At 48.1% G+C, this 19,699-nt stretch overlaps 1 pseudogene; it reads right to left on the reverse strand.

Moving 5' to 3' along the window:
• Window positions 1-2,215: 2,215 nt before the first annotated feature.
• LOC109939703 (leucine-rich repeat protein 1-like) lies at window positions 2,216-5,824 on the reverse strand (annotated as a pseudogene).
• Between the last annotated feature and the right edge of the window lie 13,875 nt (window positions 5,825-19,699).

The following is a 19,699-nucleotide window of genomic DNA, read 5'->3' on the forward strand; positions in this document are numbered from 1 at the left end:
CATACTGCATTAGCTTTAAATTTCTACCATGATATACCATTTGGAGTACACTTGAACATAGCAAATTCAATAATATAATCATGGGGCTACTGGTAACTGCTGAAATTAGGAATAATCACAATGGGAGGTTATACGCCAAACACACAAAAAATCCATTCAGGAGCACACAGGGTTAAGTGTGAGACAGATACACAAACCTCTGGACCACCGCCAATATCCATTTTCCCAACTTTGCTCCCACATGGCATCACACGCTTGACACTAAAAAACAGGAAGATTATAAACATCAAACAATTCTTACTAATAAATATATAATATTGACCCTGAAAAATAGGAAATATATAACATTAGGAGAAAAACTTACTCATTTGAGTTGGAGTCAAAGCAATGATCAGCTGATAAAAAGTACATTTGATCCTAAGCAGATTCTTGTACACAATGTGAATCACCGATAGATGGTACAGTCACAACCCACTTGTCTATTATCACAAATGTCAAAGTTGTACCAGAAGTTTCAGCTGAAACAGTGAAGAAAACGTCTCAGAAATATTGAAACATGAAAAGGTAGTTAACAAAGGAAACTCTGACTATAAACAAAGCTCTCATATGTTCTGCTCCCACAGGTAAACATGTGTCTGCCTAAGAAATATATGCATGTTTAAAGACGAAGTAATTCTATGAAACATGTCGTCGAAATTGTCAAACATACTTACCCATAGCCTAGAAATCTTTATCGGTCTTGACGAACGCTGCAACAAGCGCACGTGGGAGCACGACAAGCCACTCCACCCTGCAGAAACATGTTGGAATGGCACGCAAGACATTGTTCAACATATTCTCCCTTGCGTATATGGCAGCTATAAATCAACAAAGCACAATGGGAACTGTAAGATGGCTATCAGAAGAAAAAAGAATCAGCCATCAACGGTATACCATCATCAAGCTACCGCCAAAACACAGCATGAGATGAAATTTGATATGTTGTTTTCATAACGCCATATAGTTAAGATGTGATGCTTAGGATCAAAGGTAAAAATTGTTTTTTCAGTCGTCATGCTCCACCATGCATGCACTGGCCTATCGCATACAAAACAACGCAACAACTATTTCTATTCTCTTAAGAAAAAAGAGGTGAAAAGCCGAACAAGATCTATACTACCTACAATCTGCTGGACAAAGGGCAATGTGGTTACCGTGAAGACGGAGAAGGAGGTGGATGGGTCCCCGGGAATGTGTTGGCATGCGTCGACGAGGAGCAGCTCACTGTAAGGTCAAGGCATTGTAATGAGATTATCCCTATTGAACGAGCATCCAAGCATGTGCAAAATGAATTTTATGATATACACTGTGAAACTAAAAAGTAAAATGCAAGTGTATGAAAACAAAAAGTATAATCAACAAGAACAAAGAACCTAAACTCATACAGCCTGTACACTACAACATCCAGCGCTTACATAGTTCCGATCTGATAGTTGAGCAATCACTACCCACTATGAGGAGGAGCTCTGAACGAGCCATGTGAGCATTTGCTCGAATAGGTGGTGAGCAAGAGGCGAAACACACCAGATTGGCGAGCGCAAGGTGGATGAGGTGTAGCTGTAGTATTCAAAATTCAAGAAAAATAATTAACACGAATAAAGAACAAGTGCAGTAATCTTGTATTTAATTATATGCACACTTGAATTACTATAGTACAATACCCGTGCATTGGGATGGCATACAATTTATTTGATAAGGGACTCAGTTCATAGCAACGACATACAATTTATTTGATGAGTGACTCAGGCAATAGGGATTCACAAACAGGAACAAACGGTGTAGAGTTCGCATAAAGACTTAATACTCTGATTTTCGAACACTTTTAAGAGCTATCCGTCATAATATCATTTGGGGCAGCAGCTGCACCCACCATTATGTTACATGGAGAACCAAGTAAAGAATATAAGAGCTTACCAGGTAAGTAGTAGGAAAAGCAACACAAATTAAACGCAACCACAAAATCTTAGCTTGTTTCTTCATTATAAGAAAACTAAGTCATTCCATTATGTTAGATTGTTGGATCAGAAACAAGCATCTAAATTTGGTATACCGACAGGCGACAGCCCCTCAGCGCATAGTGGGTTGAGGCATTGCATCAAACGCTTCAAGGGCAAACAAGCATAATGGAAAGCCAGACAGCACCGGAACGATCAGGACACGAGGATCTTACTAGAGACTACGACGCAGCGGCAGCGGCACCCTCCTCGACGACGGCTGCCGGCTTCACTCGGTTTCCAGCGGCACCGGGCACCCTAGAATTTCGAGGAGCTGGCTCCCTAGAAAACGTGACAAATGTACGCGGCAAAAAATGGAACAACAAAAGGAGAGAATGCCAGGCTGAAATGCAACATTATGACAGTCATGTATGTTGTACCATAAAGTGTTCCACTGGAAATGCCTTTTTGGCAGGGCAGATTTATTCTGATTATATGTTTACTGGAATTTTGACAAGATCTTCTTAGGCGAGACATCAGCTACGGCTACCTGAATACCTGTTGTATGTTGCATGGGAGGACTCTGAACATCATGAACTCATGGAGGAAGCTCGGACTACCTGCTACGGGGAATGTTTTGGAATGCTCCGTCTGTCGGGATCGCGCCACAAAGGTCGTTGTTGGAGAAATCTCTGCAGAAGCACAAAAGAAGAAGAAGAATGTTAAGGCATGGCTGAACTGGGTTCGCCGCAACTGCTACAGTCACCGTAGAGAGCAAAATGCAGCTGCACAGCTCACGTAGATAGTACTCACACAATTCCAAGATTGGGCAGCCCAGCAAGCTCCCTTGGGATCGGCCCCTTCAGGCGATTGTGATCCAAACGCCTGCCGACAGAGTTGAAGAAACGTTCACGCAAGAACAGAACCAATGGCAACTGATGAAACTAACCATTGTATTCCCGGACTCACAGGAACTTTAGGGACTTGGCGTTCTCGAGGGCTGCGGGTATAGCTCCTGAGATGCTGTTTTGGACAGGTCCAGGCTGATTAGGTTCGCCAGGCTACCGAACTCTGATGGGATTGGTCCACTGATGCTGTTCCCGAAAATTTCACTATTATTCAGAATTTCAGGGGTCAGTGATACTGATATCTCGTTCACTGACATGTACAGTACAGTGGACAGGAAAAATTTCCAGGCCCGAAGCACAGCAGAAGGATCAGAAGAGCAAACATGTATGCAGCTGATCCAGTTGTCCCAGCTCGGGTGCCAGAGGACCCAACTGGTTCAGTCTCCCGAGATCCCTGTCGACAAAGATGCAGTTTAGAGCAAACAAATCGAGTAGTAGTAGTAGTTTTGCAAAATGCTTGTATACAGCAGATACAATCATAATAGAAGAAAGGAATGCAATTCTAACTATGATGTTTTCTTCAAATTAAGATCTCAAACAAATACAATCCTAACTACTCTGTAAATTTTGAATATCAGTAAATTCAAAATGTATACGTATGCGGTTGCAAAAAATAACACCAACTGAATTATGTAGAAAGTGTTTTTTAAAGATAGCGTTGATTTTATAACCGTTGATATGGTAATGTTATAAATCTATGCTCAAAATCTACTGTGAAGCATTTCCTCCTTCGCCATCACCTAAAAGTAAGAATAGAAACAAAGTAGAAGGTTTTCACTAAGTAGAACCAAGGTACACCCTGTTGGAAATAATCATGTCCAGGTGCATGTTAGTGTCTAGGTTCATAATATTTACTTCAGCTAAATTTCAGCATGGAGTAATAGGTAGTAATAGGCTGATTAGTTGGGTAATATTCTGCATTTATTAGGGGCCATCACAGCCTGATTTGTAGCTCATATTAGCTATATTTATTAATAGAAGAGAAAACCAGAAAATGTTAAGTCATCCTAGCCACCAAAACACTTGTGCTCTTGTGTGATACTCTGTTCCTGTGTCCTGTTGGAGGCTTTGGGCCTGTCACACCCTCCAAATTGAATATAAGTCATTTTATATTTTCATACTTTTTAAGTGTAAATCATCAGAGTTTCCAGACAACTGGCCATAATTTTATTCTCCACGCTTATGCCATTTTTTTCTTGAACACATAGGAAAGCTACATATCATTTCATTAAAAGAAAAGTAGAGTGAAGTACAACGCACACCTCAGTCCCACCGCCAACAAAGCTACATATTACAGTAACTCAGGATACAAGAGAAGAACGACCTCAGGTAAAGGGATTAAGTCACCCCCTCATCATATTGCCTATATCAAGGGCACGCTTATGCCTTTGCTAACTGAATGCTATCACCTATGGTGGTGGTATCTTTTGCAATATGTAATAAGTGCACGGCAGTAATACCACTTCAATACTTCCTCAGTTCATATGCACAAATCTAAAACAACTTATGTTCAGAATCAGAGGGAGTAGGTACACAAATTAAATGGTCATTTTTTGGGGACAGTTTCTTAGCTTACATTATGGATCTTTGTTTTAGGCCTCCTTAGGAGGGTTTCCTTGTAACTGAGTCCATTTTAGAATTTGGACTATTTCTATTTTCTTCTTAATATCTGCACTTTCGATAAAACAAAAAATTAAATGGTCATCAATCTCGAACCTGGTACGGTTTGTAGTCCAGCTGTAGGGAACTCGATTTCCTGTATATGCATCACAGCCTCTTAATAGTTGAGACACACACAAAATAAAAAGAATTCAATTAAATTATCAGTTTGAAGCGAACCAGTAGCTGTTTTCCATCCTTGAAAGTTGATTCAGCAGCTTCTTTAGCCTGAAATCACTACATGTGTATCTCATTAGTCATGCAATCTACTGTGAAAGATTTTCGTCTATTCGAGTAGTACATCTCACGTCAATGGGCGATTGGTGCACAACTGTCTACACGAACAAAATAGGCGATCCAAGATCGAAATCGAAGAGGGCGGCAACAATCAAAAGACACGCATGCAAGAAAGAAGCGGCTAGCGCGTCGTAGCACAGATCACTCACAGGCGGATGACGCAGTTGTCGCCGTCACACACGACGTGAAACCACGTGCACGGGTCCACCAGGTTCGGGTCCCAGTCCGTGAGCGCGCCAAACTACTCGAGTGACAGCAAGTGCCTGATGTTAATTGAGTGAGTGAGTGAGAGTGTCTTCTCGGTTACCTTGTTGCAACCCAGCACGAGATCCTGCAGCGGCTTCATCCGCTAGCTGATCTTCTCCCTTCTCACATGAATTATCCATAAGAAGCAAGGAAAAAACTCAACACACGAATCTTTGTAGCCAGCAAGGATGACGATGCAAAGAAATAATAGTGCAACAGAGCCTTAGGGAAATGTACCCTCTCCACGAGGTTGTGACAGTCCATCGCCTCGCCATGCCTTGCTCGCCACACCTTGCCCAGACATGGATGTAGTCCTTGGGCAGCTAGGGGGCTTCGTTGCGCTGTCCTTCCCCTGCTTCTTTCCACCATTCTCGGGTTGTCCTCCATGCCACCGCACTTGGTCGATCTGCACCGCTTCCCATTGTATTCCCCCTGTAGAGAACACAACCAGAATGAAATATTTTGCCCAAACCTGAACCGCCTAGGGAATTAAGGGAACCAAATTGTCGCCATGACAATGCAGTTGAAAAAGGGGTTTCCAGTGTCGATGACGACATCAATCTGGGGTGACCTGAAGGAGCCCGAGAAGCCATCGTAGGGTATTCCTGTTCCTACCAGCAGCAGGGGAGTTGAAATCCGTGGGCGCGCGGTTGGAGCTCCCAGGCATCGCGCAATCGCCAACTCGTTGTACCCGAAGGCTTCGACGATGGAGTCGAAGTCGGTGGCTGGCGCGAGCGACATCGCCAGGTGGGTGTTTTCGTTTACCTATCCCACCCAGATCTGGCAAGAGTAGCGAGGTTTGGGAGGAGGACATACCGGGATCGAGGCGTAGACGTGGCGCTCCGGCGGTGACCAGGGCACCAAGGGCGGGGGCAGACGAAGGCGCAACAACCGGATGCGGAGGAAGAACGGAGACACGAGAGAGATGGACAAATGAGTGCGCGATGACGCGGATGAGGCGGGGATGCTGCTCAGCTAGATCGAGAACCCCGTCCGGCCGTGCCTATCGTGGGTGGATCTTGCCTTCCTCAGATTCGATTCCGTCGTCGGCTCGTCGTCGTCTTTGTGCTCACCGGCCAAGATGCGTGTTTCGACGCCGGCCCAACCATCCTGCCGGCCTACGCTGCCGTGGGCTTCTCAGCGCTGATGAGCATAGGAGGCAGGGGAGGCGATTACGGCGGGTCTGGTGAGGCGTGGGGACGGAGGACTCCGACGCCTTAGGGAGGTCCATGGCGAGGGGGAGTGTAACGCCCCGAATTTTGCAGTTGAATTTTTTCTTTTCTTTACTCGCCAAATTCGGGCGTTACCTTTTCCTTTTCGTTTTCCCCTCGCTAAACCTTGACCTTTTCCAAAGTTCCCGCGGGATTCGGTTTGGATTTCCCGTGTAAGAAAAACCCTAAATACTTTATGTTGTTTGATGCACCATAACGAACCTTGCATTTCTTTTGATTGCTTTGAAAGTGCAAATGCATTCATGTAGAAAGATCGGATTTCGAAAATGAGGAGAAGATCTTTTCTTTCTTTTTTCTCTCTCTTTCTCTCTCCTCTTTTTCTCTCTCTCCCGCGCCGTGGGCCGACCCCGGCCGGCCCAGCCGCCCCTGGCGCCCCCCTTTGGGCTCAATTGGCCCATGCCGCCCCCCCTCCCTTTATTTTCCCCCAAACCCCCCAATCCCTCTCCCTCTCTCTCATTTTCCCTCTCTCTCCCCTAGCGCCGCCCCTACCCGCCCCTGCCCTAAGCCGCCGCTGCCCCCTGCTCGGCCGCCGCCCCCTGCCGGCCGCCCCTCGCCGTCGCCCCCCAACGCCGGTGAGCCCCCCCCCTCCTCCCTCTCTCCTCCCTCCCCCATCCCCCCTCCCCTTTCCCCTCGCCGCTCGGCGCCATGGCCGCCGCCATGGCCGGCTCGGCCCGCCCCCCCCAGCCGTGCCCCCAGCCGGCGCGCCCCCTGGCCGCCCGGCCGTCCGCCCGCCCGGCCCCTTGGCCGCCTGGCCGCGCCCTGGCCGCCCGCCCGGCCGTGCCCCCGCCCCTGCGTGCTCGGCCGCCTGGCCAGCCCGACCCCCCCGCGCGCTCGCCTGGCCGCCGGTTCAACCGGGCCGGCTCAGCCGCCCCGGCCACCTGGCTCGCTGTCCGCGCCCGCGCCCGGTTCAACCGCCCCTAGGGCCGGTTCAACCGCCCCCCCTCTGTTTTTTTTATTTTTTTTATTTTATTTTATTTACTTTCTGTGATCATAGCTATTTTATTTTAAGTAGGCTAATCGTTGTTCATATGCCATTGAAATAGGAAGTTTAATTTAAAATTCCGTTATGCTAGTTGATTCATGTAGTTAATTGTTTATCTCGTGCAATGCTGATCAACTTAAAATGGTTAGGTTTCCATTAGTGTATATGTAACAGAATTCTTTTGTTAAGAACCAATTGTAATTGATCGTTAGTGCATAAGATTTAACCCCCTGCGAGACCCTTTCCCGTTTCTTTCTAACCATAACAAATGCGATATCGAATGTCATACTTGATGCATACTCACTTTATTTGTTCCCTTGTATGGTGTACTGTTCTTTTGTATTAAATGTGGATGGATGTATGTATGTTTGCAATCGCATAGAGAACGATCCGGTCGAAGAGCCCGAGGAATTCGCAAGAGAAGCCCCTGAGCAGCAGTCGTTTGGTGGAGGCAAGTGTCCTTTGACCTATCTCTGTCCTAATCATTCTTTAATTCACCTCCCGCATCACACATTTATACCTAAGGATTGACTAGCTTTTTGTTATCCATGTCCTTGTTTACCTATTTGGGTCGGATTATTACTGCTTAGTTTGATGCTATTGCTCAACTTTAATCAATGAACATGATGTGGTTATCTATGATACGCTGTTTTCTCGTTCTTATTTATGATTATACTTGTGGCATTTAAGGGGACTCGAGCGGTTTCTCGAGTGCCTCTCCGTAAGGACCTGTTCAATGGATGACCGCCCGGGAAAACAGTGCAACCATGAGGGTGGAATGGGGTGCCCTTAGCTGAATAATTAGAGGATCCGGGGTGTAGTTCACTTAGCCGTCGTGCCGTCAATGGGGCTCGGTGTATGCGGCTCGCTCTGCCAAGGTTGATTTGTCCCTTGGGGAGGAGTGCAGTACATTTAGGAAACCTAACGGGTGGCTACAGCCCCGGGGAATCTTTGTAAAGGCTTCGTAGTGAATCCTTGGCCATTCACCTCGGGAGTGAATAAGGGTCTTGCAAGCCCGGGCCAGAGAGGGAATCACGGCTTGTGGGTAAAGTGCACAACCTCTGCAGAGTGTTATGAAACTGATATATCAGCCGTGCTCGCGGTTATGAGCGGCCAAGGGAGCTCCAGAGATTAGTGATACTTGATCAGAGATACTTTGGTACAGGTGACAATGAGATTGATGGTTCTGATTACGATTATGGTATTGGTAAGTGGTATTCTTTCCGTTTGGAAAGGATACATTGGGCTAATAACTTGGGTTAATGTTAAAACCTGGCTTTCTACTAGTAAGTAATAACCTGACCAACTAAAAGCAACTGCTTGACTTATCCCCACATAAAGCTAGTCCACTACAGCCAAACAGGATACTTGCTGAGTATGTTGATGTGTACTCACCCTTGCTCTACACACCAAACCCCCCCCCAGGTTGTCAGCATTGCAACCACTGCTCAGGCGAAGATGAAGCTGTGGAAGGAGACTTCCAGGAGTTCCAAGACTACGACGAGTTCTAGGCGTGGGTTAGCGGCAACCCCCCAGTCGGCTGCCTGTGAAGGCCGCGTTATCTACGTTTCTTTTCCGCACTTTGATTTATTGTAAGAACTATATGGACGTCTCAGACGTATGATGTAATCGACTATTTCCCTTATTAATACTATTTTGAGCACTGTGTGATGATGTCCATATTATGTAACTGCTGTGTACGTGAATAACTGATCCTGGCACGTACATGGTTCGCATTCGGTTTGCCTTCTAAAACCGGGTGTGACATAAGTGGTATCAAAGCCGTGCTGACTGTAGGACCGCTAACCTAGAGTAGAATGGTCGTTCTAAGGATTATAGACCTCTGTCCCTACCTTGACTTTGATATCCCTTCAAAAGTTGGTCCTACCGACCAAACCTATGTTCTACTATATATTATACCTTGCTAAAAAAAATTGTGTTTCATTCTGATCCTTCATTTACTTATTACTTGCTGGTCATATTAATTCTGTTCTCACCCTTTTGCTTGCGATGTCTTTTGTAGATGGCTCGACTTAGACACACTGCACGAAAGTCAGTCATCCCCTTCTTACCCTCCCGCCTTGCTGAGCGTCCACTTCGCCGTCCCGTGGCCGGACAGTCCAGCCACTTGGAGAGACTACACCACCGCCTGCGTGAGGAGCAGGAACGTCGACGACAGGAGCAGCAGAGCTCTTCTTTCTCGCTCCACCAGGAGATAGAGTCTGTGAGGAGCTGCTCCCCTGTGCTTCCTCTGGAGCCGCCCCCTGCACCACCACTGGGCGCCCCAGCTTCTGGAGTAGCTGCTGGAGGAGACCCAGACGACGGAGATGGCGACGACAGCTCGAGCCACGACACCGACTTCTCTGCTAACCCTGAGCCGGAAGGATGGGTTGCTCGACCCATCACTCGCGACGCTGCTCGCGGGTGTCACTTCCACGATGCGCTCGACACCCTGCTACGTCGGGCATTTGACCGGCATACTTGGTCCGTCGAGTATCGCTGTGTGGTCTACCAGCATAGTCGCGGGGTCTACCCGGACCGCTGGGAGGCGACTTGCTTGGTGCGCTGCCCTGAGGACAGTCTCCAGGGTGCGGAGGCCTGTTCAGAGCACTATTCTATCTCTGAACGGGACTCAGCTGAGGCAGCCATGCAAGATGCTGCACGGCGTGCGCTTTCGCACTACTGCTCGGTTTTCGGTGGGGCAGCTGACGGTCTTGACCTGAAGTATTACCCCCGCCGTCCATCTGGCAGCACAGGAGGCGTGATTGTCTCACCTGTCGGTGAGGGCAATCCTAGGTTGAGCAGCACAGTCAACCTAGCCGTCGTGCTAAACACGGAGCTGGACCATGCATTAGACGAGCTGAGTAGGGCTCGTGCTGAGATCGCCCTGCTGCGGGCTGAGCGCGCGGAACGTCGTTATTTGGATGGTGGTTCCCCCGCTCCCGTTGGGACTCAGCACCCGTACCGCTCACCTCAGCGTGGACACCAGTCTTATGGCAATCCCGCCTGCAAGACCAAGATAACTCTAGAACCATAGATCGTTAGAGTTGGATCTTGTAATTAATACGAAAAATATACGTAGAAGCTTCAGTCTTAGCGTTAGTCTCAGTCTTAGTTTGTCTTAGTTAGACAGGGTAGTTTGCTATATCCTGTGCATTTATGTTTGTCATGATGAACTATGTTTGGTTTGGATCTTTGTAATGATTGTCACCAGAGTATGGGTATCCCCTGTATTTTGGTTTACCTAGTAGGTTAATAAAGTTAGTTATATAGTTGGGAAACCTTTTATTCCACTTTCCTCTTTATCTGAGAAGCTGTGTGGTCTGTGTTGGAGATCAGTGAAGATGCTCACCTGCTCAGTGCTGTTGAAGAATTCTATTCTCTTTTCTTATGCTGCAAGATCTGCCAGATCAGTTCTGATGTGTGGTTGCATTCTGCAGATGTCAGAGAACAGGCGTAGAGGAGGAAGGCGTGCTCAGCAGGAGCAAGCCGGTCAACAGGATGAGGCGCCCCAGCAGCAGCAGCTGCCACCCTCGCCCCCGATGTCCATCGAGCAGATGTTTCTGATGCAGACTCAGGCAGTTCAAGCCATCGGTCAGACCTTGGCCGCCATTCAGCAGCAGCAGCAGCAGCAGCAGCAAGCACCACCTCAGCCTCAGATGCCTCAGATGCCCAGAGACAAGCGTGCTGAATTCATGAGAGGTCATCCACCAACGTTCGCTCACTCTTCTGACCCCATGGATGCTGAAGATTGGCTGCGCACTGTGGAGCGGGAGTTGCATACCGCTCAGTGTGATGACAGGGAGAAAGTTCTGTATGGTCCCCGTCTGTTGAGAGGAGCAGCCCAATCATGGTGGGAGTCTTACCTCGCCACCCATGCCAACCCCGACACCATCACCTGGGAAGAATTCAGAGGTAGCTTTCGTCAGTACCATGTTCCTGCAGGTCTGATGACAGTGAAGAAGGAGGAGTTCCTGGCCCTCAAGCAAGGGCCATTGTTTGTCAGTGAGTACCGGGACAAGTTTCTGCAATTGTCTCGCTATGCTCCTGAAGATGTCAACACCGACGCCAAGCGACAATACCGTTTTCTGAGAGGCTTGGTTAACCCTCTGCAGTACCAACTGATGAATCACACCTTCCCGACATTCCAGCACCTGATTGACAGAGCAATCATGACAGAGAGAAAGCGCAAGGAGATGGAAGATCGTAAGCGTAAGATCAGTGGACCCCAGCCTGGAAGCAGCAGCCGTCCTCGTTTCTCAGGCAATCAACCTCAGCAGTTCAGGCAGAACCAGCGTCCACCTCAGCAGCATCAGCAGTTTCAAAGGCAGTATCCTCAGCATCAGTACCAGAACCGTCAGAGCAATCAGTCAGGAGGTCAGTTTCAAAGGCAGAATCAGCAAGCACCTCGTCTTCCTGCCCCAGCAAATCAGCAGAACAGTCAGGCAGCACCAGCTCAGGTTGGAAACAGGGCATGTTTCCACTGTGGAGAGCAGGGCCATTGGGTGATGCAATGTCCGAAGAAGGCAGCCCAGCAGCAGTCAGGCCCCAATGCCCCAGCAAAGCAGAATGTGTCTCAGCCTGGAGCAGGCAATCGCCCTCAGCCGCGCTATAATCATGGAAGGCTGAACCATTTGGAGGCTGAAGCAGTTCAGGAGACCCCCGGCATGATAGTAGGTATGTTCCCAGTCGACTCCCATATTGCAGAAGTGTTATTTGATACTGGAGCAACGCATTCTTTCATTACTGCATCATGGGTAGAAGCACATAATCTTCCAATTACTACCATGTCAACCCCTATTCAAATTGACTCAGCCGGTGGTAGAATTCGAGCTGATAGCATTTGTTTAAATATAAGTGTGGAAATAAGGGGGATAACGTTTCCCGCCAACCTTATAGTAATGGGTACTCAGGGAATAGATGTCATCCTAGGGATGAATTGGCTAGATAAGTATCAGGCAGTTATCAGCTGTGATAAAAGGACAATCAAGTTGGTGTCTCCACTAGGAGAGGAAGTGGTGACTGAGTTAGTCTCGCCTGAGCCAAAGAAAGGAAGTTGTTATCAGATAGCTGTTGATAGCAGTGAAGCAGACCCAATTGAGAGTATCAAGGTTGTGTCTGAATTCCCAGATGTGTTTCCAAAGGATTTACCGGGTATGCCACCAGAGCGGAAAGTTGAGTTTGCCATAGAGCTTCTTCCTGGAACCGCCCCTATCTTTAAGAGAGCTTACAGAATATCTGGACCAGAGTTGGATGAACTTAAGAAGCAAATTGATGAGCTGTCAGAGAAAGGTTACATCCGGCCAAGCACCTCGCCTTGGGCCGCCCCTGTCCTGTTTGTGGAGAAGAAAGATGGCACCAAGAGGATGTGCATCGATTACCGAGCTTTGAATGAGGTCACGATCAAGAACAAGTATCCCTTGCCCAGAATAGAAGATCTGTTCGACCAGTTGAGAGGAGCCAGTGTGTTCTCCAAGATTGATCTGAGGTCAGGTTATCATCAGCTCAGGATCCGACCTTCGGACATCCCGAAGACGGCATTCATTTCCAAGTATGGGTTGTATGAGTTCACAGTGATGTCTTTTGGTTTGACCAACGCGCCAGCATTCTTTATGAACTTGATGAACAGTGTATTCATGGATTACCTTGATAAGTTTGTGGTGGTATTCATTGATGATATTCTGGTTTATTCTCAAAGCGAAGAAGAGCATGCAGATCATTTGAGGATGGTGTTGCGGAGATTGCGAGAGCACCAGTTGTATGCAAAGTTGAGTAAATGTGAGTTCTGGATCAGTGAAGTCCTGTTCTTGGGTCACATAATCAACAAAGAAGGGTTGGCTGTGGATCCGAAGAAAGTGGCAGACATTTTGAACTGGAAAGCGCCAACAGATGCTAGAGGAATCAAGAGTTTCATTGGAATGGCCGGATATTATCGGCGATTCATTGAAGGGTTTTCGAAGATTGCGAAACCAATGACAGCGTTGCTAGGCAACAAAGTTGAGTTCAAGTGGACCCAGAAATGTCAAGAGGCCTTTGAAGCGCTGAAAGAGAAGTTGACTACAGCGCCTGTCCTAGTCTTGCCTGATGTGCACAAGCCCTTCTCGGTGTATTGTGATGCTTGCTACACAGGTTTGGGATGTGTGTTGATGCAAGAGGGAAGAGTTGTGGCTTACTCGTCCCGACAGTTGAAGGTTCATGAGAAGAATTACCCAATCCATGATCTAGAGTTGGCAACAGTGGTTCACGCACTGAAGACATGGAGGCACTATCTGTATGGACAGAAATGCGATGTTTACACAGATCATAAGAGTCTGAAGTACATATTCACTCAGACAGAGCTGAACATGAGGCAACAAAGATGGTTAGAGTTAATCAAAGATTATGAGTTGGAGATTCATTACCATCCAGGCAAAGCAAACGTAGTGGCAGATGCTTTGAGCAGAAAAAGTCAAGTCAATCTGATGGTTGCTCGTCCGATGCCTTATGAGTTGGCCAAAGAGTTTGACAGGTTGAGTCTCGGATTTCTGAACAATTCGCGAGGAGTCACGGTTGAGTTGGAACCTACCTTGGAGCGCGAAATCAAAGAAGCGCAGAAGAATGATGAGAAGATCAATGAGATCCGGTGACTGATTCTAGATGGCAGAGGCAAAGATTTTCGAGAAGATGCAGAAGGCGTGATATGGTTCAAAGATCGCTTGTGTGTTCCCAATGTCCAGTCCATTCGGGAGTTGATTCTTAAGGAAGCTCATGAGACAGCCTATTCGATTCACCCTGGTAGTGAGAAGATGTATCAGGATCTGAAGAAGAAATTCTGGTGGTACGGAATGAAGAGGGAAATCGCAGAGCATGTGGCTATGTGCGATAGTTGTCGAAGAATTAAGGCAGAGCACCAGAGACCTGCTGGATTGTTGCAACCGTTGCAGATCCCTCAGTGGAAATGGGATGAAATCGGTATGGATTTCATAGTCGGATTGCCTCGCACTCGAGCCGGCTACGATTCCATTTGGGTAGTAGTGGACCGTTTGACCAAGTCAGCCCACTTCATACCTGTCAAGACCAGCTACAACAGTGCAGTATTGGCAGAGTTGTATATGTCTCGGATCGTTTGTCTTCATTAGGGCTGGAAAAAAAGCTCGAGGCTTGCGAGCCGGCTCGGGCTCGATCAGGCTCGGCTCGGCTCGGTGAGGCTCGCGAGCCTAAACGAGCCCGAGCCGAGCCTAATTCTACGGCTCGCTACACTAACGAGCCGAGCCGAGCCGGCTCGGTGAGGCTCGCGAGCCGGCTCGAGGCTCGGTCCAAACTACTGCTTACTCGAATCTCCGTTAACCAGTGTGTAATTGTGTTGTTTTGGTCACAACTCACAAGGAACTAGAGTGCAGGGACATAATTTTTTATTACATGGAACATATTGTGCTTCAAATTTGAGCTAATGACTATAATTAATGTTGTTGAGTACTTGAGTGTGCAGGCTCGCGAGCCGAGCCGAGCCGGCTCGCGAGCCTATATCGAGCCGAGCCGAGCCTCATTACCGAGCTCGGTAAGTGACCGAGCCGAGCCTGGCTCGGCTCGCTATTCCACCGAGCCTCACCGAGCCGAGCCGAGCCTGGCTCGGCTCGGCTCGTTTCCAGCCCTAGTCTTCATGGTGTGCCAAAGAAGATAGTGTCAGACAGAGGAACGCAGTTCACCTCTCATTTCTGGCAGCAGTTGCATGAAGCCTTGGGCACGCATCTGAATTTCAGTTCAGCTTATCACCCGCAGACAGATGGCCAGACTGAAAGGACCAATCAAATTCTTGAAGACATGTTGAGAGCCTGTGCGTTGCAAGATCAGTCCGGATGGGACAAGCGATTGCCTTATGCAGAGTTTTCCTATAACAATAGTTACCAGGCCAGTTTGAAGATGTCACCGTTTCAGGCTCTTTATGGAAGGAGTTGTAGAACTCCGTTGCAATGGGATCAGCCTGGAGAAAAGCAAGTGTTTGGGCCAGACATTTTGCTCGAAGCCGAAGAGAACATCAAGATGGTTCGAGAGAATCTGAAGATAGCGCAATCGAGGCAGCGAAGATATGCAGACACAAGAAGAAGAGAGCTGAGTTTCGAAGTCGGAGACTTTGTTTATCTGAAAGTATCACCGATCAGAGGAGTCAGGAGATTCGGAGTGAAAGGCAAGCTAGCACCCCGCTACATTGGTCTGTATCAGATTCTTGCAAGACGAGGAGAAGTGGCCTATCAGCTCAGTTTGCCCGAGAATTTGTCTGCTGTGCATGATGTCTTTCATGTGTCTCAGTTGAAGAAGTGCTTGCGTGTGCCGGAAGAGCAGTTGCCAGTGGAAGGTCTTGAAGTCCAGGAGGACTTGACCTATGTTGAGAAGCCAGCTCAGATCCTTGAGGTTGCAGATAGAGTCACCCGAAGGAAGACCATCAGAATGTGCAAAGTCAGATGGAATCACCACCCTGAGGAAGAAGCAACCTGGGAGCGTGAAGATGATTTGATGGCCAAGTACCCAGAGCTCTTTGCTAGCCAGCCCTGAATCTCGAGGGCGAGATTCTTTTAAGGGGGATAGGTTTGTAACGCCCCGAATTTTGCAGTTGAATTTTTTCTTTTCTTTACTCGCCAAATTCGGGCGTTACCTTTTCCTTTTCGTTTTCCCCTCGCTAAACCTTGACCTTTTCCAAAGTTCCCGCGGGATTCGGTTTGGATTTCCCGTGTAAGAAAAACCCTAAATACTTTATGTTGTTTGATGCACCATGCCGAACCTTGCATTTCTTTTGATTGCTTTGAAAGTGCAAATGCATTCATGTAGAAAGATCGGATTTCGAAAATGAGGAGAAGATCTTTTCTTTCTTTTTTCTCTCTCTTTCTCTCTCCTCTTTTTCTCTCTCTCCCGCGCCGTGGGCCGACCCCGGCCGGCCCAGCCGCCCCTGGCGTCCCCCTTTGGGCTCAATTGGCCCATGCCGCCCCCCCTCCCTTTATTTTCCCCAAAACCCCCCAATCCCTCTCCCTCTCTCTCATTTTCCCTCTCTCTCCCCTAGCGCCGCCCCTACCCGCCCCTGCCCTAAGCCGCCGCCACCCCCTGCTCGGCCGCCGCCCCCTGCCGGTCGCCCCTCGCCGTCGCCCCCCAACGCCGGTGAGCCCCCCCCCCCCCTCCTCCCTCTCTCCTCCCTCCCCCATCCCCCCTCCCCTTTCCCCTCGCCGCTCGGCGCCATGGCCGCCGCCATGGCCGGCTCGGCCCGCCCCCCCAGCCGTGCCCCCAGCCGGCGCGCCCCCTGGCCGCCCGGCCGTCCGCCCGCCCGGCCCCTTGGCCGCCTGGCCGCCCTGGCCGGCGCGCCGCCTGGCCGCGCCCTGGCCGCCCGCCCGGCCGCGCCCCCGCCCCTGCGTGCTCGGCCGCCTGGCCAGCCCGACCCCCCCGCGCGCTCGCCTGGCCGCCGGTTCAACCGGGCCGGCTCAGCCGCCCAGGCCGCCTGGCTCGCCGTCCGCGCCCGCGCCCGGTTCAACCGCCCCTAGGGCCGGTTCAACCCCCCCCCCCCCCTCTGTTTTTTTTTATTTTTTTTATTTTATTTTATTTACTTTCTGTGATCATAGCTATTTTATTTTAAGTAGGCTAATCGTTGTTCATATGCCATTGAAATAGGAAGTTTAATTTAAAATTCCGTTATGCTAGTTGATTCATGTAGTTAATTGTTTATCTCGTGCAATGCTGATCAACTTAAAATGGTTAGGTTTCCATTAGTGTATATGTAACAGAATTCTTTTGTTAAGAACCAATTGTAATTGATCGTTAGTGCATAAGATTTAACCCCCTGCGAGACCCTTTCCCGTTTCTTTCTAACCATAACAAATGCGATATCGAATGTCATACTTGATGCATACTCACTTTATTTGTTCCCTTGTATGGTGTACTGTTCTTTTGTATTAAATGTGGATGGATGTATGTATGTTTGCAATCGCATAGAGAACGATCCGGTCGAAGAGCCCGAGGAATTCGCAGGAGAAGCCCCTGAGCAGCAGTCGTTTGGTGGAGGCAAGTGTCCTTTGACCTATCTCTGTCCTAATCATTCTTTAATTCACCTCCCGCATCACACATTTATACCTAAGGATTGACTAGCTTTTTGTTATCCATGTCCTTGTTTACCTATTTGGGTCGGATTATTACTGCTTAGTTTGATGCTATTGCTCAACTTTAATCAATGAACATGATGTGGTTATCTATGATACGCTGTTTTCCCGTTCTTATTTATGATTATACTTGTGGCATTTAAGGGGACTCGAGCGGTTTCTCGAGTGCCTCTCCGTAAGGACCTGTTCAATGGATGACCGCCCGGGAAAACAGTGCAACCATGAGGGTGGAATGGGGTGCCCTTAGCTGAATAATTAGAGGATCCGGGGTGTAGTTCACTTAGCCGTCGTGCCGTCAATGGGGCTCGGTGTATGCGGCTCGCTCTGCCAAGGTTGATTTGTCCCTTGGGGAGGAGTGCGGTACATTTAGGAAACCTAACGGGTGGCTACAGCCCCGGGGAATCTTTGTAAAGGCTTCGTAGTGAATCCTTGGCCATTCACCTCGGGAGTGAATAAGGGTCTTGCAAGCCCGGGCCAGAGAGGGAATCACGGCTTGTGGGTAAAGTGCACAACCTCTGCAGAGTGTTATGAAACTGATATATCAGCCGTGCTCGCGGTTATGAGCGGCCAAGGGAGCTCCAGAGATTAGTGATACTTGATCAGAGATACTTTGGTACAGGTGACAATGAGATTGATGGTTCTGATTACGATTATGGTATTGGTAAGTGGTATTCTTTCCGTTTGGAAAGGATACATTGGGCTAATAACTTGGGTTAATGTTAAAACCTGGCTTTCTACTAGTAAGTAATAACCTGACCAACTAAAAGCAACTGCTTGACTTATCCCCACATAAAGCTAGTCCACTACAGCCAAACAGGATACTTGCTGAGTATGTTGATGTGTACTCACCCTTGCTCTACACACCAAACCCCCCCCCCCCCCAGGTTGTCAGCATTGCAACCACTGCTCAGGCGAAGATGAAGCTGTGGAAGGAGACTTCCAGGAGTTCCAAGACTACGACGAGTTCTAGGCGTGGGTTAGCGGCAACCCCCCAGTCGGCTGCCTGTGAAGGCCGCGTTATCTACGTTTCTTTTCCGCACTTTGATTTATTGTAAGAACTATATGGACGTCTCAGACGTATGATGTAATCGACTATTTCCCTTATTAATACTATTTTGAGCACTGTGTGATGATGTCCATATTATGTAACTGCTGTGTACGTGAATAACTGATCCTGGCACGTACATGGTTCGCATTCGGTTTGCCTTCTAAAACCGGGTGTGGCAGGGAGGGTGCGCCCTGCGGCGGAGGTGGAGGCGATGGGAGGCCATGGCGGCGCGGTCGTGTGGGGGAAGGTTAGGGTTTGGGTGCGGTCGTGCGGTGGAGGGGGATGGAGCGTGGGAGACGCAGACGCACGATAGGACACGGACGGTCCAGATCGATGGATGGCAGAACGGCAGAACGGCAGAACGAGGGGAGGCAGACTACCTTTACTGTCTTAATAGGTAGTAGAGATTATTTGTTGACTCGACTTATATATATAAATTTTATGTGCAACTATTGATAAATTGAGATTACAAACTATTGCCAACACCAAATTGTGGTGTGGTGTGGAGTGTAATGAACCTTTAATGTACAAAATAATGGGTGTATGTTACAACAATAGATCCATCTTCGAACTTTTGTTATTACATCTCTTTCCTTACCCAGAACTTTTGGCGTGAATGCGAACGCATTAGAATCACTCATCTTCTTTGTCGAGTTGTGTCTCGTCCTCATCCTCTGCACACATAGAGTGTTGGAATAGCATGCCTTAGAAGACCTTTTTAGATGTGTGTGATCAAGTTTTCAGGAGCATCATCATGACTGCTTATTGGTCTTGTCCCATCTTTCACTTGGTGTATGTTCGAGGCACGCAATTGTGAATAACTACTCGTACCCAGTGGCGGAGCGCAAGAAAAAACAAGGTATGGCAAACTCACGACGTGGTTGCCATTTGTCATGGAGAGACAGAGACCATAGGGGTCGGGCCGCGTAGGTTGTGTTATATCGGGTCCTCTGCCCCTGTTCGTACCAATTGTGATATGTTACTTTAAGCAACACATGATGTTGACTTGTATGAACGAAGCCACGAGTGTTTTTGAGCATTGGTCTCTCTACAACGTAATTTTTTTTCTCTAAATTTGTTAACTTTAATATATTTTTTGTTATAATTAGCATATTTTTTATATATGCATATGTTATTGTTGCGACTAGTGGTGTTTCACACTTGTTCGTGCATATCGTTATAAATCTGCTATCATATTTCGGGATTAAAATAAACACAAGAAAATATAAATTCCTAACA

Source organism: Zea mays, chromosome 5, assembly GCF_902167145.1.
Source record: "Zea mays cultivar B73 chromosome 5, Zm-B73-REFERENCE-NAM-5.0, whole genome shotgun sequence".
NCBI lineage: Eukaryota > Viridiplantae > Streptophyta > Magnoliopsida > Poales > Poaceae > Zea > Zea mays.